This window comes from Pipistrellus kuhlii, unplaced genomic scaffold (assembly GCF_014108245.1).
Source record: "Pipistrellus kuhlii isolate mPipKuh1 unplaced genomic scaffold, mPipKuh1.p scaffold_m20_p_18, whole genome shotgun sequence".
NCBI lineage: Eukaryota > Metazoa > Chordata > Mammalia > Chiroptera > Vespertilionidae > Pipistrellus > Pipistrellus kuhlii.
In genome coordinates this window covers 22682612-22694777 of record NW_023425493.1, presented here as the reverse complement: position 1 = coordinate 22694777, position 12166 = coordinate 22682612, and the positions used below count along the sequence as shown (strand labels likewise).

Sequence of the window (12166 nt, the reverse complement as noted above, 5' to 3'; positions counted from 1 at the left end):
TCTTGTTCACTGTCCCACCAGGGGGTATGACACTGATAGGTGGCACTAAGTAAATATCAATTGTGAATATGTGATTGAGCAAATGAATAAAGAATTGCAACACAATAATTCACCATGTTCTGCTGTCTCAAGTGCCTTAACTAAATTATTGAAATGCAGGGTAAAATTACAATGAGAGATAATTTTCTTAATTTTCATCATTGAAGGTTAATGAATTTTTTTTTTTCCTTCTTCTGACTGTATGGCTTCCTGGATGGAAGACCATTTAAGCAGAAAACAAATTTGACAACGTCGCTTTCATACATCCAGACATTGGTATCTCTGCACAATTCTAGGGAGGAATTTAGAAAATGGCAAGTTATGGGAATAAAATAGAAACTGTCACATCAAAAGGATTTTGGGTTATGGTATTTGTATACATGAATACTTTAAAATTATATTTGGAAAACTATGAATTTTTAAAAATGCATCTAAACTACGAATTTTGGGAAAATAAGAAATTCTGAATGAAGAAGAAAAGAACCTTATTTTTAAATATCAATGAGAAATGTGTACACGATAATTAAAAATCTCTGAAGGGGACTATTTTATGAATAATAGCACATAGCCAATATTTGTTCAATTTTTATAGTTCAACATGAAGATTAAAATCATAATGGAATACTCTTAGGGAAGTAGGGTAGAGCAACAGAAGTGTTTCCAGTGGAAATGTACTAACCATACACTGTTGAATAGAGGCCAAAATCTGCATTAAAATAAGAACATTCTTCAGACTCAAAAAATTACAGGCCTCATTTTTGTGGGTTGAAGTGTTTGGATAGCTTGATAAGGAGATTATATAATTCCCTTATAGGGATATTTAGTTAGTATTGTTTTTATTATGTAGCTGTAACAGATGACAAATGTACGTTCAGTAATAGGAAATAAAATGACAGCTATATCCCAGGATGGCCAGTGCTGTGAGGCCAAGAAGTTATTGAAATTCTCAGGTCGTTCCATTTTCACTTATATGATCAAGATCCTGCCTTTCCTGCCAGGTCTGCATGCTGCCTGTGGTGAGGAGGTCAGGAATAACCCTGTGACACTGTTCACAATCTTCACTGAGTTGTTTGAGTTAGCCAAAACTTAGATATCTTTTTACCAAAAAACAAAACAAAAACAAAAAAACAGTCCCAACAGATATTGAACTTTAAAACATTTACATTACTTGAAATTCTTCTTGACCATAGTTATGTGTGTTTTTCCACATACATAAGCTATATCATGTTAGGCTTTTAAATGTAGGATTATTTCATATAAACATTTCCAAGTTCTGGCATTATCTAAAGATTTATGACTTTAAAAAACATATAGTAGTATTCAACAAAGCATAATGGCAGATGCTATTTCAAATTTAATAAAATATGTATAGGCTCACACCACTCCCCTAAATGTGTTATTTGTCCTAACTTGAAAATGTATACTGGAAGAACAATATTAACCTTCCTATGGTCCTTTTCTAGAAAAGTAACGTTTTCAAATGTGCATCATATAATGAACTTAAATATAAATAGCATTCTTTCAAGCATATTTTTTTTGAGAGCCATATAAAAAATGTAAAGCCACGGTGTTAGGCATGAGGTTATGTTAAATGTTATCCGTAGCGGCTCACACAGGATGACTCTGCTGGCCTCCTGGCACTCCCTTTGGAGTCGGGCGGAATGGAACAGTCCCTGTATGTTCTGACCCAGCTATGTGTCCTCTGGAGAGCCTCAGGCGTGCCCGGAGCTGCCTTGTGGGGTCCCGGAGAATGATTTGTGGGTGGACTCCTGTCAGCATTTGGCTGCAGGTTATAGAAAGAATTTCAAATTGGGTGGTACTATGTAAATGTTCTCTAAGACGTTTTGATATTGCCTTCCAGTTTATTTTTTACATTTTGTGAACTATTATTTAATACTCTATATTGTGGTCCTGGGACTTTTCTGTAAGGTGAAAACTTTCTTTGCACAAATATTTTGCAGATGACATCTTTGCTTAGGACCGATGGTTAAATGAAAGAATTTAACCTTAATTATATATTTACTTCATAATTTTACCCAATCAAAAAAAATATTTTTTTTAAAAAATGGAAGCTATAGTGTCAGATTTGGTAAAATATGAAATTGTAGAAATTTTGAACCTCATGGGGTTTTTAGCGCTAAGACTAAATGTTTCATTTTAAAAATGAAATACTGAATAAAAAGTTTGCTTTTGTCCAAAGCATATGCTTAAAATGTTTAATTAGACTGAAACCAGAAAAATTTGGGATTGCCTTGTGTTACACTTTTTTCTAGAGCTTCACTAGAACCTTTCTAAGAAAAAATGAAAATTGACTTTAAATACTGCAGTTAAAGCAGTTTAGTGAAGGAAACCAAAACAGAAAAATTTCTAATTTTACCCATTTCCCCACTTTTTAATCTGATCATTTGACTCCAGTTCACAGGGTGTAAACTGATGTTTTGACATTTCCTCAAAAGATGTGGCAAAATATACATTGTATAATCCATTAATCCGTGTCCTTGCCTTTTTTTCCCTTTTGTTTTTTTTAAACAATAATGAAATTGCCTGAATATCTTGAGAGTTTGGAAGTGTACAGTGAATGGGAGTGTGTATTCCAAGGGAGTGCACTGGCCTCATGCACTCCACCCTTGGAACTATAGTGGTGTAAGCTCCTTCTTAATTAAACAATGTCACAGCAGTAAATCTATGCATACCTATCATGACACTCAGGCATATCAGAGATTCAATGTTAACCTTATATACTTTCCAAAAGGAGAAGCAACTATTTTAATGCATTTGAAAATTACATTGGAAACAAATATTATTTTCGTTATGTTCCACCCAGGTGCAGACTGGTTGAGTGTAACTCAAGATTCATGACCCCCGGGGATATTTTTTTCTTCCCTCTTTTTCTTTTGTCCCTCACTCTTAAACAGCCATGATAAAGAAAATAAAATTTGTTTCTTTGGAGTAGAATTATTGGGATCACTTATGCTTTGTCAAGCATCAGACTAGCAAGTTCTGTGTTTTGTTATATTGATCACAGGGTGCTGCCAAGCTGTGTGTAATTAATGTCAAGGGCAGTAATTTACTGACAACAGTTAGGAAAAGAGAACTATAGAGAGCACATGAGTGTTTTCAGAAATGGGTTTTATTATATTTCAGAGGCACTACTCACTTTACTTATTTTGGGTTTCAATATTTGAATCAAAAGAGAATAATAATAAAATAGTAATAATAATAATAATACATACGAGTTAAGTATTAAACCAACAGATGAAACACCCAGGCCTTCCCCCCCGAATCCCTCATTTTGGTTGTAGCTCTTGGTGTAGATGCTATGGTGTGAGGGCTGCTTTCTTTCAATGGCTGGTTGTCATTCAGGCTGGGTTGTCATGTGACTGCCTGTCTGTGCCTGCTGTACAGGTGAGCGGATGTTCTGCACAGCAAGTGTAGACAGGCAGACACATGACAACTCCGTCCAGCCAGGCCCTTGGTTCCTTCAGGTTTCCTTTGCTCATGGGCAGATACGGTCAGTCTGTTTTCCAGATTTGGTGAATTTGGAGGGTCAAGGGGAAAGGGAGAAAAACACACAATAGAATTAAACATTAAAACATTATGGAGCTAAAAACAAGTTAGACTTTCAACTTTATTCAGAAAGTACACTTATACATTTGTTCCCAATGTGCTAACATGAACCATTGACTTGACAGAAAACTCATGTTGAAATTTTAAGGCAAAACCAAACAAACAAACAAAAAAAAAAGATTAAACACCAGGTTTATTCTTAACTCCATTTCATGTTATTACTGGCCCATAATGCAGTCAGAGTTCAGAGTAATTGAACCAGATGTTTTTCCTCTTCCCCAAACTCTGCATATTTTAATACTGAAGTTAAAGATAAAAACATGTTTATACATGTTTCTTGTAGTAGATAAGTACCATAACCTTCTCCACGAAAAAGAAACTTATCATTTACATGGAAATGGCAGCCATTTTAAAAGTAATTAATGAGCCTAATGTATTTGGCAGTTCAACCAGCCGACCTTTGGGATTTTTCACAGGTTGTATTGTATTTATACCAATACTTTATTAAGCAACAGGAACGTATTTAAATTTCTCATATCCTTTTTAATGCAGCTTTTTAAGTATGGATGTGAAGACCAAATCAAAAGCAGTTGTGAGCTTAAGTCCTCCGCTTAATTAACCGTAGTGCCCTGCCATGAATCAAAAGGATATAAACTACACCGCTCTTGGCCACTGAGATGCTCACTCAGATTGTGTTTGGATCTTGTTAGTGCACTGCAGTTACAAAATAATACCTTAAACACAGAAAATGAAACTGCATTTCATATCCAAAAAGTAAAACCAGGCCCTTTAGAATATTTCCTTATAATTTCCGTCTGAGAGAAAGAATGATGGTTTTAAATATATAGATAGAAAATTTAATTCTGGTGAGTCAAAAATAACTCTACTGGCTCTTTTAAAATAAATGATCAATTCATATCCTTCCCTTTAAACAACAAAACCACCAGATAGTCAAAATGACAATAAGTGGGATTTCTTAAAACAACAACAAAAGCATTATTGTCTAAGGAGTGTATAATTAGGATTTTTTTTACCAAATAATTTTAAAGAAAATAAATAGTGTATTTCCTGTTCACTGTAAAATTCTGAGAGAAGTAGCAGATAGAAACTTTATGGAGAATGAAAGAGTTTTTAGAGGCTATGAAAAAATGAGTTTTGTACACAGCTCAACCTTTATGAAGTGATTATGATTAGATGTGCTACAGCTTTAACAAAGAGTTGAGAAGTGCAAGTTTCCATTTATTTAATTTCAAGAAAATAAATGTCTGATTCTGTTTCTGGTCATCACTTCTGAGTAGAAGACTTTTGTCTGTTTTTCCTTAACAAAATCAAAAACATCAGTGAACTTGGCTGCCGTTAAACAATCACAAGGTCAGAGTATGGGAAAACAAATACCTCAAGCAACTATTTTGTTATCGTTGCTGCATTCAGGGCAACAGAAAATATTTATAGAGTGATTTCCCTTACAAAGAGCATATTTGTAGAAATTAAAAATTACTGTAATTCGGTATAGCTTTCTCTCTCTCTCTCACATAAATACTTTGATCCAGTTAACTCTGCTCAATTAAGGAATGATGTAACCTGGAAAAACAGAAAGAAAAATTTGTGAGTTCATATGTTCTCTTTTAATGGGGAAAAACAATTCTAGTAAACCAAGATGCCCCAAAATCTCAGATCCTGAAAATCCATAACTGTTTTTCAGGGTGGGGAAATCTTGCCGAAAAATGATTGCTCTTAAGACTTTTGGATAGTTTATTTTTCTAATAGATTTTTAAAACACACTTATAGTAAGTGTGTGGCATCTGCATACCTCATAGCCATGTTAAAAAGATGAAAGGTTGAAAAAATAGCTAAGAGTGTTTTTCTGTCTTCCAAACTATAAACATTAAAATTTGAATATCACTTAAAATAATAGCTAAAATATGAAAAAAACTGTATGTACATTATTATCATGCAATGTAATTTTTAATAAGGTCATACTACCCTTTAGTTCTTTTTTGGTCTTTCATTTATTAAGGAAAAAAAATGCATGAAAATAATTATGTTCCAAGTCTTTAATTGCAACATTAAACCAAAGCAACTGCAGGAAACTGGCTGTTATAAGTTAAAAAAAAAAAAAAAATCAAAATGAAGATTTAATTATTTTCCTCATTTGATTTCATTATTTATATTAATTAAAACATTTAAATTCTTCAAAAAATGGGTAATTATTTCTGTCTGCACAAGTAGCAGCAAACCCAGGTAAAAAGATAGAAAGAAAGCAAGAAAGTTTTCATCTTTGCTCAGAAATTTCTGTTTCCTCTCAGGGTAAGCCTGACCTTTGGTTATTTTAAGCTGGGATTTCTGAGTGCTGGTCTTTTACGTATTTGGACTTCGTTGTCATGGGTGGGATATTCTCTTTGGAGAAAAGAAAAGTGGGTTGTTTTTAAATAGCAGATCTCCTGTCTAGGAGCTGAGAGCTTTGGCTCCTCTCTCTTTCCTTAAGGATGACGCTGATGGATCAGTGGACTTTTTATATTTCCAATTGTATTTTACTTTATTTCCTTACAGTAACAGCTTTATGACTTCAACGAGAAAAAGGAAAAAAAAAAATTCTATCAGTCGGGATTTTATGCCTGCACTCTTTCCCACAGAGCGAATAACTTGGGTGGTCTGTAGGCGAGAGGTGGGGGTGGGGGGTGGCGATAGTATATTTTGGTCTTTCAAAAACATAAACACATTATCTGGGTGGAAGGCCTGAAAGCCAAGCAGGAAGGGCATTAAATCTATTGACTAATTACACGAAAATGATCAGTGTGAAATTTTGTCACAAACCTTCTTGGATTTGGAGATCTATGGTTTAAAAAAAGGGGGGGGGCGCCTTGAAAATGTAAATAAACTGTTTCCTATTGATCCTCTTCCAATTAAGAAAATGTGTTGAAAGCTAAAGCTCTGAATTTCCTTTCTCTTAGATGGCAGGAAATTCTAACCCCAAACCTCGTCTAACTTATCCATCATTCACACACTGAAATGAAAAATAGCTACTCAGTTTCTGTGCATTGCGGCTTTGGACAGACTCCACAGACCATTTTCTCTTTCTGATGATATACAGTGTTTAATTTTGATACTTACACTTCCCATCATATCCACGAGCAGTTTTAGTCGAAGATGATCTCTGTTGGGTTAGTTTTCTCTGGAATAGATCCCATGATCCCTAAAATATTTGTATGTCTCCTCACAAAGTATAATAATATCAAAATAAAAGTAAGCGTTATTCTACCCTGGAAATAAATTGAGTTTACACTAAAAGTTTGCATACGTGCCCGTGTATGTCCCAGTGCACACGCTACCATGCTGCCTTCAGTGAGCAGAGGTTTACAGAGTGAGCTTTTGCTTTTTGATCTTGCATTGAGCTCATGCCAGTTAAAAAAAAAAAGTATTATTCCTTTTCATTTGTTAAAACTTGGCATCAAAAATGGATAATCGGGACTCCAAGCACATCTAGGGGCCCCTCGGCTCCCCCCATACAGATTTATTCTTCTGTCTCTACTCCTGTACTTACGCCAAGGACACCCTCGGGTCCCCTTCGTCTGCAAACTAAAAGCCATCCTGAGAGAGGAAATAGGTGAGGTACTGATGGTGGTTAGTTTCTTTGAAATTAAAAAAAAAAGCCATTTCACAATAATAAAAAAACACTTAAATAAACATGAATTGAAAGTAAGTTATAAAATTCAATCATTTCTACAGAGAAAAAACAAAACAAAAACCTCCTCACAAAAACACCCTCAAAATTTGAGACATCTTAAACATTACTACAGTACCTTATAACTTTCTTCTTTGCTAACTGTATACATTAGTAGAATACATTTCTTAAAAAAATAACCTCTGGTAAGTTATCTCATAGTTTTTCTTTTCAATTTTCCTATGTAGTAGAAACTTTATAGATTTTAAAAATCTCATTTGTTCAATGAAAAATAATATGGAAACCTCTAAGTCACACTAGAAAACAAATCATATCTTCTAAGTGGAGAAGATAGCTAAATTTCTCCCTTTTCATAATATTTTAACTAAAAATCATGAATAGGAGAGAAAACCTGTGTTTGTTTGTTTTTTTAATACCAGTTTTAGGACGATCAAAAGGGTAAATTTAAAAATAAATCATTTTGACAAAAGATAACATGTGGAACCTTTTATAATAAACTGTTATGCAAAGGAGAATGTGTGACAATTTTGAATTGTTGAAAATATAACTTAGAAAATATAACCACTGTAACTTTAAAGAATTTAAGGGAGGACAAAAGAGATTATATTAATGTTTTGGATTTAAGTCTATAGAACAGATTTTTCATTATATAGAATTATTTGGCGGTTGCTATAAATAGGGGGTTGAAGGAATGAGGGGCGAGGCAGTACCATTTTTCCAGAACTTTCCTTACGGGACCCACCTCTGAAATTCATTGTGGATCATATTGCAGCCCAGACTTTCTATATTATTCTCTCTGTTGGGATTTCATTCACTTTTCCTTCCTCCCACCTTCTTCTCCCTCCTTCACCTCCAGGACAGCTGGAAACTGACCAAGAAAAACTTTTGCCTTCGTTTACAAATTCCTTTTTTATCAGTGGCTTTCTAGACAAAGTACCTTATCATTTTAAATTCTTGGAGACGTAGACACGTTGTAAAACCTAGGCATGAGGGCTCAGCTGACCAGCAATTTTATCAACCATTCTTGGATTTTAAAACAACAACAACAACAACAGAAAAAAAAAAAAAAAAAAAAAAAAAAACCCACCCAGGGCTATATATGGGATAGCTGAAGACAGAGGCTTTTATTTCCCAGTTTATTCAGTTGCTGACTCAATAGTTCTGGGTTGGCGCTCTTTTCTGGGCAAGTCCCATCTGCGTGGTCTGGTGGGCAAAAAAACTTGGCAGCCTACTCTTTTATTGTTAGATCCTGTTATTTTTGGTATTTATCTTATATAAGCAAAATTTCAGAAAAGCACTATTCCACACAGCATTGTAAACATTGCAAGTATTCTTTACTTTGGGGCAAAAATGGAACCAATTCTGGGATCTTCAAGTGACAGCACAGCCCTCATTCAACAGGTTTTTAAGTCTCTGAATTATTCCTTTCACCCATTGCAAACCAGCCACCTCCAACTATTGTTAGTGTTTGGAGTCTTTGTATTTCATATCGAAGTGGAAAAATCTTTAAGCTTAAGAAAATGCGTATACATCTCCAGAAAGCGAGGAACCTAATAGTAAATCACTATGCACCGCAACCCCGCCTGCCCTTTTCCTGTAAACGTATGATAGCTCTTGGCCACACAAATGCCCGTTTCGCAGGTGACACAAATCATCGGTTCCCACCTCAGCTCTCCCGGCCTCAGCCCAGGTGAGCGGCAAGAGGGCCTTACCCGCAGGTCTTCCCCGGAGCCAGCCGTCTCTTCCCAGCGGCGTCCCCGAGGGCTCCTCGGTCCCCTACAGTGTAAAACCTGTGGAGAGAAACACTGGGTATGAGACACAAAAGAGGAGCCAACGAACGTCCTCTCCTCGGAAGCAGCCACTCCGGTCCCGGCCGTCCAGGGCGTTGCTGTGCCTTGCCCAGTCTAACCAATGTGCAGACTACTGTACAACGGCATCGTCCTGAACAGGTAGTCTGAACACTGGGCCGACGGGGCAGGAGCTCCAGAAGCTTCCATCTGGGCCCTTAAAAATCCTCTCTCGGTCCCTGGGAACAGTTTGCATTCGGCTCTTCCCCCCCCTGGAGCCTTGCTGCACTGACTGAGCCCCACTCCAGGGCTGTGATTTTCAGTCTTGACGTGGCACATTTGCTGCGGACTGGGGAACTGGCAATGAATTTAGGACCAGGAAAAGGGGGAGGGCTGGGCTGGAGAGTCCATATATGGGATGATGTCACCCTGGGGAGGTTTGGGTATGCGCTGTGCCGCTGGAGAGACCGCTAGACATCGCCTGCTCTCAGACATGGGTCTGTGCGTAAAATGGTACCAGATGTTCTGGTGTAATGTTAAACAGTCATTTCATCTTCAGGCCAGATTTTTCCCCTCAACTGGGCAGGAAGTGGGCCCCAGTATGGAAAAGCTGTAAAAAAAAAAGAGTTGAGATGTACAGTTCTGCTGTGGCCAACTGAAAGGGAGTCAGCGGAGTGGGACAAATTTGCTGTCTGATCTGGGCTAGAAAGTCACTTGAAGACACAGGGGTAGATAAGAAAGTAAACAGAAAGCAGAGCGCTAGAAGCCAGGGCTCCTTAGGAATTTTTTTTTTTTGTGTGTGTGTGTGTGTGTGTGTGTCTGTGTACACGCCTGTGCTTTCCTGTGGTACTTTATTTCCTGGTGTTTCACTCGTCAAAAAGGGCAGATAAGTTCATTTTCCCCCCTCTCTCTCTGTTGTCCCTCCTCCTCCTCCTCCTCCTCCTCCTCCTCCTCCTCCTCTTCCACCTCCTTTTCCTCCTCCTCCTCCTCCTCTGCTGGATCTGTCAGCGGCTTGAAGGCTGCTCTAGACTTGAACAGTAATTATAGCAACTTCCTGAAAGTGAAGCCCCCATGAAAAGTCTGGAGAAATGTTCTTTGTCATGGCCTCTCCATGAGTAATTAGTTCCACATGTGGCCTTCCTCCTTTCCCTCGGTGACACTGGCTGCTGCTCCGAACGCTGTGCTATAGCTTGACCTAAGGAAACTGGGAAGTTAGGATTGCCAGCCTCCACCACGAAATGATGACTTCAGGGTCCCACCACGCTGCCTCCAGTAGAGAGATCCACGCTGTTAGGTCCGGCGTTGTCTCCCACTGGCTATCCCCAACTCTGCGTGACCACTTTTTGTTTTGTTCTCATGGGGTTCTGCTGCTGGTTTTATCTCTGCTCGACTAAATTTGTTGAAATTTGCCAAATACTGCTTGACCAAAGGTTATATATCAGCCCACAGGCATCTCCTTTTCTTCTCCTGTCCTTTATGTTTTCAATTATATATACAGGGTGACTGTTCCGAGTGTGCAGACCTGACTCTCTCATCACAGAATTCTGATTCAAGTTAGAGGCCCTCTTATGCGACCTTGATTAATTGCCCTTCCCAAGATCAAAATGTGAGAAAATTCCTCGGTAGCTTCCACATTTAATTTGAGTAGCCCAACTAAGAGACTTAGCGTTCTCTAAACAATTACAGCCAACGCAAGTCATGGCTGCTGGCCTCCTGTGATATTTTTTAGAAGCAGAAAAAATATAGCTCTCTTTAAGTACTCTGGGCTGAATATTCCAAAAAAGCTTCAAGGGAGAACTGTCTTAAAGCACTTGCTTTTCCCAGGAGTTATCACCAGCCCCTTTTACCTTGGGAGGAAGATGAAATAAGATACGAGTGAGTTATCCAGCAGTTTAAGATGGAATTGGGGAGATTAGCCTCAGGTACATCCTTCACAGAGAGATTGAAACCATCCATGGGAATCCGAAGGATTGCCTCGCGTGTCCCTGTTCTTCAGCTTCCATCCTTGTGTCTTCCGGGCCTAGTGCTTGAGCAAGCCCAGGGTGCCTCAGCCCCCCGTAGAAGAAGACTGAAAAGGGCAAATGTGAGTACATACACACAACAGAGTAGTCCTATTCCATGTGGATACCACTTCCATCCTTGTTGAGGGTCTGTTTCTTCACAAGCCATCCAAGAGGAGCCAGGAGCCAGAGGGACAGTCACCGGCCAGGAGCCCCGGCTTCCAGGTGCGGGCTCAATTCTGCCACCATAGCGGAAGCCCTTCCCCTGCCCTCTGCTATTTATATCGACGAAACGTGCCTTGGAAATTTTGGGTAAGGCAGATGAAAGGTGGTTCTGATCAGACTGCTCCATGATTTCATCTTGGTTCACTCATCTGTATTTTCTCAAACAGGGGAGAGATCCCTTTCTCAAACAGGGTTTTTTTTTTTTTTTTTTTTTTTTTTTTTTTTTTTTTTTTTATAATGTATTCAAGGAACTCGAATGTAATCCTTCCTCCTTTGGAAGGAGTGTAAGAGATTTTTCTGCAGAAACAAGTATTATAGATTGTGTCCCGTTAGCATGTGAGCCTGTCTCACTGGGCATGCAATTGTTCAGAGTGTTTTAGATTTATCTTTCCTCCAAATAGTTCAACTAGTATTTCTTCCTGCTGCCTACTCATGTGCTCGTCACAGTGCCAGGAACTGGGCATATAACATTTAAGCAGATAGGCCCTGCCTGCTGGTTTTTACTCAAGGGTTGGAGCACTGGCCCATGGACGGATGGGTCTCAGGTTTGATTCTCAGTCAAGGGCATGTACTTCAGTTGTGGGTTCACTGCCTACCTCCGGTCAAGGTGCATATAGGACATGTCTCTCTCACATTGATATTTCTCTCCCATCCTCCTTCCTCTATTCCACTTTGTCTGGGAAATCAGTGAAAAGAGTATCCTCGGGTGAGGATTCAAAAAATAAATAAATGAAGTTTAAGGAGGTATGATTCCTGCCCTCAAAGAGCTCACACTTACTTATAGTGTTGGGAACGCTAATCTGTGATCAAGTTTAATCTAAAGCATAGCCTCGCCTCTATGGAAAGTTCTTGGCATTCCTTTGGAA

At 38.2% G+C, this 12166-nt stretch overlaps 1 protein-coding gene and 1 long non-coding RNA gene across 12 annotated transcripts in view; one reads left to right on the top strand and one right to left on the bottom strand.

The window, feature by feature from the left end:
- Positions 1–12166, top strand: part of DNM3 (dynamin 3) — a 358762-nt gene that overhangs the window by 163374 nt on the left and 183222 nt on the right. The window lies entirely within an intron of this gene.
- Positions 3152–10374, bottom strand: LOC118721295. Its single transcript, XR_004988690.2, has 2 exons — positions 6718–10374; positions 3152–5187 (listed from the first exon to the last, which is right to left on the bottom strand). It is a non-coding gene; the product is annotated as an uncharacterized LOC118721295 (long non-coding RNA).